At 45.5% G+C, this 13,958-nt stretch overlaps 2 protein-coding genes across 7 annotated transcripts in view; one reads left to right on the forward strand and one right to left on the reverse strand.

The window, feature by feature from the left end:
• Positions 1-13,958, reverse strand: part of LOC119176002 (uncharacterized) — a 353,641-nt gene that overhangs the window by 191,643 nt on the left and 148,040 nt on the right. The gene's annotated exons all lie outside the window — the stretch shown is intronic.
• LOC119175991 (lactosylceramide 4-alpha-galactosyltransferase) overlaps positions 1-13,958 on the forward strand; it is a 48,906-nt gene that overhangs the window by 19,749 nt on the left and 15,199 nt on the right. Inside the window, exon 2 of one of the 5 annotated variants that reach the window (XM_075889321.1) lies at positions 9,275-9,424. The exons of 3 other annotated variants lie outside the window; for them this stretch is intronic. The gene's annotated coding sequence lies outside the window, so the exon portion shown is untranslated. The remainder of the gene's footprint in view (positions 1-9,274; positions 9,425-13,958) is intronic. One more of the 5 variants, XM_075889322.1, reaches the window with a different exon arrangement.

Consider the following 13,958-nt stretch of genomic DNA (forward strand, 5'->3'; position numbering starts at 1 on the left):
CACGGAGGTGGGTGGAGGTCTCATGGTCAACAGACTGTACAGGGTACCTCCCGTTATCGAATGTTTCTTGCCTTTAATTAGAACAGGTGCACGAGCAAAAGACAGTAACAGATTAACGTTCATTACACCGATTCGTTAGGTCAAAACGAAAAGGGGACACAAGGTCGACCACGCAGGGGTCTGTCAAGCCCGGTTCTCCGTTAATAACTTTGCCAGACTAAGGCTCCGCCCAACAACTGTGCCCAGCAGTCCTTCAGCTCTAATAAATTCAATAAAATACCAGCGGCTCTGAGAAGCGAACTATAGAGCTATATTCTAAAGTACCGCTCGCACACACACAAGTTGACAGGCTTAACGATACAGATACTCTTATCAGGATGGTACCGGGTATAATTTGCGCCAGATCGTCAAAGGAAAGCCGTCTACAACCTTGGAACTAATATGCCAGTTTGGAAGCGATCCAGAGCAGCATTACGTCATTCAAATCCTTCACGTATGCATGCAATGGAAAAAAACCACGGCATCAAAGTGCTACACTCGCGTTTTTTTTTTTTAAGTAGAGCAGGATAGAGCAACATTATCTCTATGTTGTGGCTAATAGCGCATAGAAAACCAGTTGTCTGCTTATGTGCGCCAAGCTATCGGATTCGCACACGAAAGACGCATAACAGAAACGAACTTTAGCTTTGCGAGCACCGGGAATTGTGTTTGCCAAGTAGTATACGTATAGAGAAAAACCTGCTATCTCTACATTTGCCAGAGGTGTCTTTTCGATGAGCCGCAGCCTTCGAGTTCACACTCCCGCTGCCAGAACAATCGTGGAAGAATCTTCCGTTTGTTTCATCGAAATTCAACGTATGCCTGCAAGGTCTCCACAAGAAAGCGTCGGTCTGAATTCCTTCTCATCTACAGCGTCGCAGAGATGCATATCGAGGTCAATAGTGCTGGCACGAGGCAAGTGCAATCAAGTGGCAACAAAACGGCCGACAAATGCCTATATCGTGCTTCGTGTACCTGAAGCTCTACATGATTTGATTGGTTTGCGGGGTTTAACGTATCAAAAACCATCATATGATTATGAGAGACGCCGTAGTGGAGGGCTCCCGAAATTTCGACCACCTAGAATTCTTTAACGTGCACCAAAACCTGATCCTGCAGCATGTTCGCCTCTATCGGAGGATACAGCCACCGAAGCCGGGATTCGATCCCGCGACCTGCGGGTCATCATCCGGGTACGTTAGCCACAATAGACCACCGCGGCGGGGCGAAGCTCTACAGGAATCTTGTTGCATTAAAATACTACCATTTTGAAGGACAACAACTATCTTTTCTTTAATTCTCTTAAATTTATATGGCATTTTTAATTGTATTGTTGGTTCAGGTTTCATTCCTGTCGTCTGCTCGCCCAAGTTTTTGGCTACATAAAAAGTGGCGCCGTGTTCATCCTTTGAAGACGATTGGCAACGTTAGTTTAGTTTAAAGTGTGTTTGATTTCAACGAGTGTGTAACTGGTGACATTAAAAAATATATTCATCTTATTCTCATAAAGGGTGAATACGGCAGAGTTCCTTTCCTACCTCCCATCCACCTTTCTTTTCCTACAATCTATTTTTTCATATTGCGTGCTTTCTAAGAAGCGCATGGTGAAAGTATGGAGCGATTAATTGTAGTACTTGGCAATACTGCTGCAAGTTCGTGCAAAAAGTGAGTTTCCGGGACTTCCGGCTTTATTTTTTCATGTATATTTCCCAGCCCCATCCACGTAAAGTCGGCCGGTGAGGTTGTTGGCGATGACTGATAGACGACGCGGCGGCGGAAACATTCGGCGCGGCGGAAGTTGCACTAGGAGGCAGTGTGTAACCCTGTGGTTTACGCCCATTGCAGAAGCCACGCGTGTATTCTTCGCAATAAAGCCGAGAGTCTCGGAGAGGTGTTTTCGCAGTGTATACGTATAACGTTCGCACCCCTTCCTGCAAAGGTGTTGCGTGGGCCGCGTTGCTTTGCATACAAAAACGTACGCGCGGTACATCTCCCCACAAGAAAAAAAAAAAAAGAAAGCCGTGTGGTCTTGCGAGGCGCCTATCGGTCTACTTTGTGGTTGCGTGCGCGTGTGAAACAGCTGCATCAGACATGTATGCGTGCCAAGACGTAGGCGGAGAAAAAAAAAGGAGCCGTTGCTTTCGTCGTCAGAGACATCGGCTTTGAACCAAATGGAATAGCACGCCTTCGCTACGAAAACGACCCCCGTCCTGTAGAAGCTGAGAAAGATGCGACAATTGTTTCGTTTACTAATAACTTTCGTAGTCAAAAACACTTTCGTTATATAGGAGAGCCCGGCCGTGATGGCCTAGTGGCTAAGGTACTCGGCAGCTGAACCGCAGGTCGAGGGATCAAATCGCGGCTGCGGCGGCTGCATTTTCGATGGAGGCAAAAATGCTGCAGGCCCGTGTGCTCAAGTTTGGGTGCACGTTAAAGAACCCCATGTGGTCGAAATTTCCGGAGCCTTCCACTACGGCGTCTCTCATAATCATATAGGGTTTTGGGACGTTAAACTTCACATATCATCGTTATATAGAAGAGCTTCCATTCATCCAGCCTGCTATGCCTCGGGTATGTGGTCTCCCGACCTAACTCGTCTCAAATACAATTTATTAATCTTCTTGACGCACAGCACTAACTCAAGTTTTTTGGTGGTATAAATTTTCACTATTATTGTAGCGACAGCTGTAACGTTATTCTTGGAAAGTTTAACTTAATACACCTGTTACAACATCAGGCAAGAGAGAAAGAGAAAGTCCTACGTGGCTCAAAATTCGATTCACTGTTTAGTATATGCGACCAAGCAATTCTACAACCAATAGTTATGCCCCAACTGCTAAAAACAACCGCATGGATTCGAAATACGAGCGCGATACGTAGACAGGAACAGGAAAGACACGGACAAGCACTTTCTACCAACTGAAAGTTTAATCAGAAAGCTGTGAAATATATACTGGCACATAAAACATTTCGTAAGCACATACGACAAGACCAAATTGCAAACCAACATGAGAAAACCGATGAAGTGTGAATGTATATCAGCCCCACTTTATATACCAACGCCCACCTTGCGTTCAAAAACGCAAGCTGCTTATCGGCAGAGCTATTGACGGTTTGCTCACGCAAGCCAAGTATTAACGCGCCACGTTTTCAGCTTGAATGATAATCCTTGTGCGCTCATCTTTGTGTTTATTAACCATGACTGTGCTGTCAAAGTGTACTTCACAGCCAAATTTACTGACACGTTGGGCCAGAAAACCATCGTTGCCGCTGCGAGCGTTATACGTAAGCCGTTAATAGCTCTGTCCGCTAATAAGGATATTGCGTTCTTGGACAGAGGCAGATATGTCATAGGCGTTAAGGAATCGCTTTAATGCAAAGTGGGCGTTGGTAAGATGGGGTTGATATAGAATATATTTTATCGGTTTTGTTATGATTGTTTGCGATGTGGTTTTATCGTATGTGCTTACGAAATGTTTATTCTGTCAGTACATATTTCACGGCTTTCCTATTAAACTTTCAATTGGTAGTGTAAGCGCTCGCCTTTCCTGTCCCTGTCTACGTATCGCGCTCGTATTTGCATCCATCATGAATCACCAAGAGAGAGATAAAGACGCAAGGAAAGGCAGGCACTGGGGAAGGGATGAAGGGGAGAAAAGAGACAAAAGAAGGTACACACAATCACGAGCACACTCGGGGGAGCACACGCACTCGCCCAATAAACCGAATGGAACCGAGTGAGTATTACACATCTCCATTCCTAGAGTCATACTATGTCTGTTGAACAGCATTGGCATTGCTTCGGACAACCGTGATTCAAGTTGACAGAAAATCGATCGTTCACGACACTCAACGACCAGGCAGTCACCTTTTTCTTAAGCCTCTCGTGTCACGACTGCTCCCTTCAACCGCCATCAGCTTCGTAAGACCTACAAGCCCGGCCACTACTCCCAGATTCGGATGACTCCTTAACCTTTACTAGCTAATTTTACAGCTACCCCGCAGGGTGGGATAGGACAACGCACGCGCGAACACCCCCAGGGCATACCGAGAGACGCTTCCGAAACACTGCACTCTTTCACAGCCCCGCCTTTTAATCTCATCAACTTCGCAGCTTTCTTTTTTTTCTTGGCATGTCCATACAAGCAGATGCCTCGCTGCTGCTCTTCAATCACTTTGAAGAACGCCGCTGACGCCCGACTTTTATACGCTGCTTCTATGAGAGCTACGGATTCGTCTCCCTCTCCGGCATCCTTCCTGCAGATATCACGCTCGTCAGAGCAGTATCCATCAGCACAGTTCGCAGAGCACAAAAAGGGGAGGACGACCGCTCGAAGGAGACGAAAGACGCCCGACCACACGACGCCACGCGGCGGGCGTGCCTGGCGAGAACAAAGGCACGCCCTGCGGTAAAAACCCCCCGACGTCGACAACCTCTGCTTTTATTCTTCTTCCTGCCCGCGTCTGCGACGGATTTCCGAGAAGCACAGGGAGGCGGCGGGGCGACTTGAGACAAAAGAATGCAGCAAGGTCGAGGTCACCGTGCCGTCAACTGTCCTCGCGCGGTCTTGGTTCGTCGTCCCGCCGCGAACGACTTGAAGCATCGCGTAAACAAGTTTCCGCCCGTGAGCCGCCCCCACAAAAAAAAAAAAAAAAAAACGACAGCCAAAGACGCTGAAAGATCATGTCCGAACATGTAGGTGAGATTAGACAAACGTGTCGTGCGTTATAATGTCTGGGCGTATAGCTGAAATCTCACGTGACATTGCGAAAATGTCGCGACTGCCTTAAATGAGTCGCGGCATTGAACGTTTTGTTTTTGCCGCTATCAGGCTCCACACTGACGCATGCAAATTGTTTCTTTGTGTTAATTTGCCAGGATCTTGAAATCGCGAGTCAAGTGTGAGGTTAATGGGGACTCCAGCAGGCGCAATTAAAGTTGATGACAAGACATTGCAGTTTTTCAGGCTGCGGATGTCTCAGCAATGGCCTCGGTCAGGAAGAGGCACCGAAAAGGTTTGTTGAAACTGTCTGTCGAGCTAATAATGTTCACGTGTCAAGTGGGCCAAGTGATCTGGTGCAGGTGCGCCGGTAAGAGAAATAATGAAGCTGTCTTTCTATCGGCGAGCTCCGGTTGGTTGGTTGGTTGGTTCGTTGGTTGGTTGGTTGGTTGGTTCGTTGGAACAACTTTATTCAGATCCTGCGGGACGCGCTCAGAGCATTCGCAGAACATTAATTTTCTGTGTTTATTTGCGGTTTTCTTGCCTTTTCTTCTCTGAACCAATGCCGTTCTCGAACATCAAAACGAAAAATATATCTACCATTTTGGTAGTCGTTATTCATTGTTGTTATTCCTAATTTTATCATACTTATTGATATCTGGAAGCTGTTGTGGTTTTTTTGTTTCCTATGACTCCCTACAATCAGGATCTTGCCCGGCACTAGCCTACAACATTAGCTGCCATTTGCACAAATTGGCACTAGTATTGGTTGATACCTCAGATTTTAGCATTTCTATTGTTGTTCTATGTGCATTCGCAAAACGTGTTCAGGGCCGACAGGCACGCGCATTTTATACTATTTCGTGTCGTGGTCTCCTGGTTTTTTTTTCACGAAGAACTTGTTGAATATCAGTCTCACTATTCTGATACCATCTGTGTGTGTTGAATTAAATATAAAGTGGCCGGGAAAACAGTTATAGAACAGTGTTACGATGGCGGAGTGCAAAAAGGGATTGTTGGTGAAAGCAGCAGGCTCAAGGTATACGGGCAGCAGGATGCGTAAAATCCCTCATAGCATACCACACACTTTCGATATTCAGCCCAGAAACACAACACTGCCAGCACACAGCGGCCGTCTGCGCTTATCACTGAACATGCTCCCTACTGGAACTTCGCATGATTTGTTCTATAGTTTAACTTTCGTGTTCGCTACTGCCGTTGGTGGCGATCGAAACACAATCCTACAGTAACACGAATAGCTAGGAGTACCACTGTACTGCACGAGATTCATATTTCTGGATGAGAAACTACAATCTCCCGACAAATCAGGGCTAACATATAACTAATTCTTGACCAATCAGTTTTGGCACAAGTTGCAAGCTTTTTGAATTGACTTTGACTTCGGTGTGTTTGCAGGGGAGACATTTTCATGGCGAGCGACTTCCAAAACTATATCATTAGTTCTTGGAGTCAGAATTATGAGACTCAATCGCAGCAAAATTTCGCCGCTGTTCCACTTTCTCTGTTTATACCGAAACGCTGTTGGACTTTCGCACAAGCCAACATACGGAAGTGAACACGTATTATCTGGAAATAATTTTCAATCCCTCCAGCGGACTCCTTCTAGAGTTAAAGCCATATGCAGCAGTTGCCTGTACTGGTCCAAAACCACCTTCTACGCACATTCGTCTACGCACGGTTTGAGAAAGAGGCCCCTCAGTCCTGCCCCGCACACTTGTGTTCCAGTTAACCCCCCTAGCAGTTACTCACTTTATTGTGAGGCAAAACACAGCAGTCACGTTCCTTCGTGGCCCTGCCTTTCTGTTTGCGGCGCAAACCAATTCATTTCTAAAAGAGGGAGCAAACCGTGCAACTGCTTTCGTTCGACAAGATGATCTTTCTTTCTTTCTTTCTTTCTTTCTTTCTTTCTTTCTTTCTTTCTTTCTTTCTTTCTTTCTTTCTTTCTTTCTTTCTTTCTTTCTTTCTTTCTTTCTTTCTTTCTTTCTTTCTTTCTTTCTTTCTTTCTTTTCAATTCTTTCTTTCTTTCAATCTACGTTTGCCATCGTTTCGCTTGCACCCATACATGTATATTTCGCTGGAACTAGCTTCGTACGCGTATTCAGCGAACAACTGGTCTTGGTGGAGAGCCTGCTACCAACAGGTACTTTCGGGATAGTTTAATTGGTTCCCAGAGATACCGAGAACGCGAGACAGATGCGGCCGCAAGAGACTGCCCAGCAACGCAGTTACAGGGCGTCTGGCGTCAGCAGAGCGTGACCGTACAGCCCCGAAATAGCGCGGACGTGACAGATTGACCACCCAGTTAAGAAGAAGAGAAAAGAAAGAGTTAACCGAGATATTATTGCTAGCATAGCTCCAACAAACTGCGATGCCCTCGCGAAATAACCATACTTCATCAAGAACTACGTGTAATAAGTACAATACGACGCTTTTGAAACCGAGGAAGCGGCCGATTTATAGCCGAATGAAGCCACTACAGGCTACGCTAGGTGCTGCCACGTCCTGCACATCCCTGAATTCTTTGCAACGCTTGACATGCGGGGCCTACTACGCATATACGAATGTGCAGTGCAATCAAACCAAAATAAAAGTACATGGGCTATTTTTCTTTTTCTGCAGCACGCGCGCTCACTCAATGAACGTTATAGAGTAATTATATTTTATGCGTTCGCGATGGATGTAGGGGAGGAAAAAATGCTTGGAGCTTCGACGTGGTTCGAAGAAGGTTTCGTGATGTGTGCTTTCTTTCATAATTAAACGGAGCAGACCTTCGGCGAATCCCGAGGTTTTAAGGTTGTTCTCTCTGTCAGTATCAGTGGCCTGTCCAGAGGTCTATTTGTTGATAAAATGATATCTGCCATTGGGCGCCAGCACCTTTCGTGAAAGAATGCCGAGCATGAAGGAAGGAAGAACGCAAGAAATGGACAAATAGACTGGTAGGTTTGCCCAATCTTAGACCAGCTGGCTATACGCTGTGTTGTTGGAGAAAAGGAGTAAAGAGGAGTGAAAGAGAGATGAAAACTTCTACGCAAAAAAAGAAGATAAAGAAGAAAAGGAAGTAGTTAGTGGTATTGTTTAACAGTTCAAGACCAGTTGTCTAGAAAAACGCTTTCAACGCCTTCTGTACTGCGGATAGGCTCTGCGGGAGTTCCGCCCCCTTTCCTCCGACTCAGGGCGATGATCGAATCTCTCTAACGAACTGGAATGTCCTATTTTGGCGCACTGTATAGCGGCAACTCTGGCAGGGAGACATGCTGAAATTTTTACTACGGCCAGTGGGGTCCTTACCAAAGCCTGCCTACATTATAGGCCACAATGCCTGTTTTCCTCGGTGAACAAAGGAGTGTGATCGCCGTTCCTAAACGACGACCGATTAGACGACTTGTTCGGTGGCCCTGATTCGCTAAACCATATAATGCCATGCCTGACCACGTAGACGTCGAACTTTCGTCGAACTCTTTCATTACGCGGGACTTGTGATAGAACGGTCTAAGAACGTGCTTGCAATGCTTGTAGACGCTTACTTCACTACAGAGTGCGACCACAAAGAACGAGCAGCGTCTACTTCCTTCTCACATGATGCAGCTCGTATTTGCTGTCGGCACATCTGTACCCAAGCTACCTGCATTTTCTATTATGAGGGGCATCGGACCGAAGAGCGTTCTTGTACGGACCGTATTCTTCGCTCTCTGGAAGAGTTCAGCTGCTATTTGATTGCCGCGGTGTACGACCGGAGCAGATGTGGGCGCAACGGCTCAGTTGTGTCAATCAATCAATCAATCAATCAATCAATCAATCAATCAATCAATCAATCAATCAGTTTATTATCATGTCATAAAAGGATGTTACAGGGAATAAAATATACAGACGAGGGTTCCAAAGTACACGACTGCAACGGGACCCTCAGTGATGATTACAAATAATAAAAGCACAAGCAGCTGTTAGAATCGCAGAAACAAAAATATACAAAGCAGAATGAAAACGAAAAGGCATGGAATAAAAAAACAAACAATACAGCATGAAACAACACAAAGAAGATAGATCAACTATTTAACAGGTACTCTTTTAATGAGTTTTTAAATGAAATAAAGAAGTGTCGATTGTGATGCGGTACGTATACTGTCTGCATCGTAAAGATAGTGAGAAGGAGACTATATATAATAGGTGGCCATTTCGTACAATGTATATGGCAGTATAGACGGGAGCATATATAAGACATCCCGCACACGGGATGGTCTTGGAAGCAGTGCGGTCATTCCTCGCATGACACTCGCTCGGCGCCAATGTGGGAACGCTTCGACGATGTAATAGTTTCTGTTATCGTATACTATGAGCCGTCAGTGTTGAAATTTCACGTTCCCAAACTTCTGCTGATTAACGAGGTACGCTGTAATGGAGGGCTCAGCCAATGTGGACCGTCTGGTTTTTACTTAACGTGCACCTAATTCTACGTGGACGACCCTCTAGTAAATAGTTTTCTCTCGAAAATGCAGCCACCATGGCCGGGATTCAATTCCGTGGCATTCGGCCCAGCGATCGAACATCATAGCCACAAGACAACCATGGCGGGTGAGCTGACAGTGCTACAAATGCTGCAATGCTCTCTTCAGGTCAACATTAGTGAAAACATTTGCGCGACGTTGGTAAGTGAAGCAGAAGTGATCGCATCATCTCGAATTTGGGAAAATCTACATAGCTTTTTGTCTGACAAAGGCTGTCGAAGGGTGTTCGTGCATGTCCGTATGAAAAATCGACTGCGATTGAATATATTAATTGTTCAGTATCTCCGGCCACTTTATGGTGATATGTAGATGCGTTTGTACGTCGTGTTTGTCAGTAACGGGTCACTGAAGTGATAACTACTGGAGTAGTAAAGTCAGAAATTGAGACAGTGCCTGATATTGCAATCATCATTTAGATGTTTGTATTCACTTCATTCATTATAGTCTGTCAATGAATGAGCGAAAAAATAAATGACACATTTGCAATGTAAGGTTTTAAAGTCCGAAGCTTTTGGCATGTTTTACATGTCACAGGTCAAAGAGTTTAGGCTATCAATATCTAATTAGGCTATTTTAGGACTGCTAATTTTTACTACAATTCTCAGGTTGAGTAATTGCTCAGGTGAAGCGCTTTATTTTGCCTATATAGTACATAACCAATTAATTTTTCATCACTAAATGCAGGTGACAAGATTTTGAAACAAACACAAACAAACACAGTCTGTGTCTGTGTGTGTGCATCAAAGGAGGTATCCTGGTTTAATATTGAGAGCCCGAGCTCTGTAACAATCGCACAAATCTCATTAAATGTACTTCTTTTCTTTATTCCAACCCGGCTTGCTCAGAAAACGTCAAAGTCCACTGCAAAGATCCGTACATTTATTTATTTATTTATTTATTTATTTATTTATTTATTTATTGACAAGAAATACGGGAAAACAATGTTTCATGTCTAATTGGTATGTGGGTTTAACGGCCGAAAACTACCTTATGATTATGAGAAACGCCGTAGTGGAGGGCTCTGGAAATTTCGACCACTTGGGGTTCTTTAACGTGCACCCAAATCGGAGCACACGGATCTACAGCATTTTCGCCTCTATTGGAAATGCACCTGCCACCGCAGGGATTCGATTTCGCGACCTGCGGGTCAGCAGCCGAGTGCCTTAGCCACTAGACCACCGCATCGAGGCTTGTTTCATGTCTATATGCACCGCCACCAAACGTTTCAAGTATAATAAAAAAAAGAAAAAGAAAAATGGGGCCGTTGACCTCCCGCCGTCTCCATCTTCGCCCTTGAGGCTTTGAATTCAATCAGTTGCAGGTTTACAGTATAAATGTAAAAAAAAAGCTAAGTGTTCATTCCTGATGCTCGCTTACAAATGAGCAGCCTTCCTAGGTGCCAGAAAAATGAAATATATAAGTTATTGCACCATCAGGAAAAAAAAACATAATGGTGGACTAACCATCCCAATGCGATAGTCTACTTTCTACCGGCCGTAAATAACCAGATTACTCGCGTTTTAATGAAGGTCTGTGCAGTCGCACAAGTGACTGAATGCCGCAAACTCTATTTTTAAACGCAATTTGCGGTCGTTGACCTTGCCGCATACGACACACTCGATACAGCAGAGCGATCTCTCCCCTACGCACCAGGTGGCATCCGAAGACCCACCACTTGCACTTTAAGTACACACCATGCAGGGGAGCGTACGTAAACGCAGCTCTCGTTACACAACTGAGAGCCCCCTCGAAGCAGATACCCTCGTTGATCCACTTCGCAGCGCGCTCGCGGTACGCAAATGAGGGGACCTTGATCCTCGGGCGCGTCGCGGTATAGGGGGCGCAGCAAATGTGGACCGAGTTAGACCTAAGTGATGCGTCTCTCGCAGAGGCGTTGGCTTACGGTGTAAGCACGGAGAACCCTGACCCGCGGGTGCAGTGCCCACACATCAGGGGGAGGTATACATGGCAAAACCTGTCGCAATCGACGCAAGAATCGCATCAATCAAGCGTGCCCGGCCTGCCTGCCTTGTGATCACAAGCATTATGTACACCTACAAACGTCGTCGACACCAAAGAACACAGCGCACGCGAGACCACTTATGCGGGTGGAGCGAGTCTGTAGAAAGTATAATACCGTTACGAGGCGTATCGCAAAGTGGTCGTTGATTCGGTGTTTCATTCGTCGTTTATGCGGGCGGTATACTTATTACACTGCGTGTCCATCTTACGCTACAGCTCTCCCCGTGCACCAGCTATACACGCTGGCGTGTAGTGCAGTTTATTGTTCGCGGCTCGTACGGTCCTCCACGCTGCGAGCGCTGCCTCACTCTCACCCGATAAGACGCAGAACATCTCCTATTCCTTGTCATTAGGAGTAGTGCGTCGGGCTCAGCCATCAAGGAGGGTGCCGAGGAGGTATAGCATACACAGATACACCCGAAGAGGACGAGCACGACGTGCTATACGAGCCGAGTATAGTAAACTAGTGGTTTCGCGTTCCTGTTATTCTGCAGTGGCTATACGCAAATACGATGACCACGGTGAGGAACGAACACTGCTTACCGCTCGTCGTCTTCCACTTGGTTCTTCGTCCTGTGGTCTCGATTATAAACTCGACAGCAGCGAAAGGTACAGATAGACGTACCTCAGTGCAGGGAGGTATGTAACGAGTGTTATGGCGTCTAATTCGAGAGCAGTCATGTGCATCGAAGAGCCGCAGTTTCGTGGGCGGGAGCGTTGTGATGCCCGCCAAAGGCAAGTGGGCCGAATCACCGTATTAGAAACAGAATAACACACGGCGACTCTTTATCACAAAGGCCAGGTTTTTCTTGTAGCGCAGCGTGGTATTACGAAAGGTTCGGGAGTTCACCAGTTCTGTGTTCGTACTTGCTTGCTTTTTGCCCACTCGATGACTCCATACACCGAGAATAGATTGATTGATATTATATTTATTTATTTATTTTCAATACTGCCAGTCTCATTCCGAGACCATAGCAGGTGGGCGTACAGATTGTACATGCAGGTGGTACATTAACAGCGCAGAAAACAGAAACAGGAATGTAGTGAAATGACAGTCATCACAAAGTATAAGAGCGAAAAATATACAAATTGTTTACATCTGCAAAGTCAAAGAAACCATCACCAAAAAGAAGAGAAATTTTGCATGAAGTGCAGTGGTACACAGGCAAACAAATAGCAAACTTCCAAACACTCCAGTTAACACTTGTACACTCCACTAATACGCTTTCACTGGTGGCGCAATGCTTCTGGTAATGCGAGTATTGCCGCATTAAGAGAACATATTTTCTAATTTTAGTGCAAAGTCGGATACCGATTTCGCACTAGTTATGGAGGAATCCAAACAGTTCCATTCCCTTATGGCAAGTGGAAAAAAGAAAAAAGGGGAAAAAAGAGGAAAAAATGTGGGGTTTAACGTCCCAACGCCACTATATGATTATGAGAGACGCCGTAGTGGAGGGCTCCGGAAATTTTGAACCGAGAATAGACCAGTGTGACCAGTGACCAAGACGTGCGGCTCAGCATGGTTAGGAATAACAACGATGAAGGTACGAAGAATTGTGACGCCAGAAACCGAGGTTAATGACACCCAGATACGATGGCTGGGGACAGTCCCTGGACACCATATAGGTTGAAAGTGCGAGAACGACATAGACTTCATCTAGTTTGTAGTTATCCATAACAGCCACTAGGCAGTGCAGCACGTGGACACAAGACGCATTAGTCTTGTCGTGTTCTCAACTCTTGTGTCCATTTGATAACGAACTCTGTTGCGTTCGTTATTTCGCGTGGGCGCACGCTCGTTTCGTGCACCTGCCATTCTAGTTCGTTCCTTTCCTATGCGTCTTTTGGGTCGTTTCATTGAGTGGGCAGAATGATGCCATCGAATTGGTCTTCGTTGACCTTCACAAATGTTCTCGTATACCAATAAAGGCACCAACTACGAATCCACCTGTCTGGCAAGAGCTCATGACTCCCCGGTTTGCAAAGAATCTATAGTTTCACGGCTAGTTCTTGAAGGTTGAGAAGGCTACCAGATGTCAGCATTATTAAAAACAGTGAAAGAAAAAAAAAGATGAGTGATCAGTCAATTGATGGCGCCATATGACAGTGTTGGGGTTCACAATTGATTTCCTGTTGCAGACTCCCGTTAGCATGCTGATTATATATATTGCATCGATACATCTATCTTCCAATCTCAGCTTAGTCACTGGAGCCTACGTCTACCATTTACAATTTTTCCCTATATTGTTGTCCTCGTTCAGCGAATCGCGGGATGTTATAGCCGTCTTTTGCTGGGGACTGTGGGTCAGCTGGAACGAATTACTACGGCTGCGTTCGATCGGTTTTCATCGCGTGCTCGGTGCCAGTGTTCGCCCGTAATCAGTTATTGCATCATCTAACCTGGAGCCCCCATTGTGACCATTCCGCCACGTAAAATCTGAGCATAAAACGAAAAGAATATGGGGCCGAAAATTTGCTTTGCCATTGGCCAGCCGCCTTATGATATGTCAGGCATCAGAATTGGCTGAAAATTTCTGCTACGAACAGTTCCAAGGTCAGGTTTCACAACGTAAGATAACAAAACGTGATAGATAGATAGATAGATAGATAGATAGATAGATAGATAGATAGATAGATAGATAGATAGATA

The sequence above is a fragment of the Rhipicephalus microplus genome, chromosome 3 (assembly GCF_043290135.1).
Source record: "Rhipicephalus microplus isolate Deutch F79 chromosome 3, USDA_Rmic, whole genome shotgun sequence".
NCBI lineage: Eukaryota > Metazoa > Arthropoda > Arachnida > Ixodida > Ixodidae > Rhipicephalus > Rhipicephalus microplus.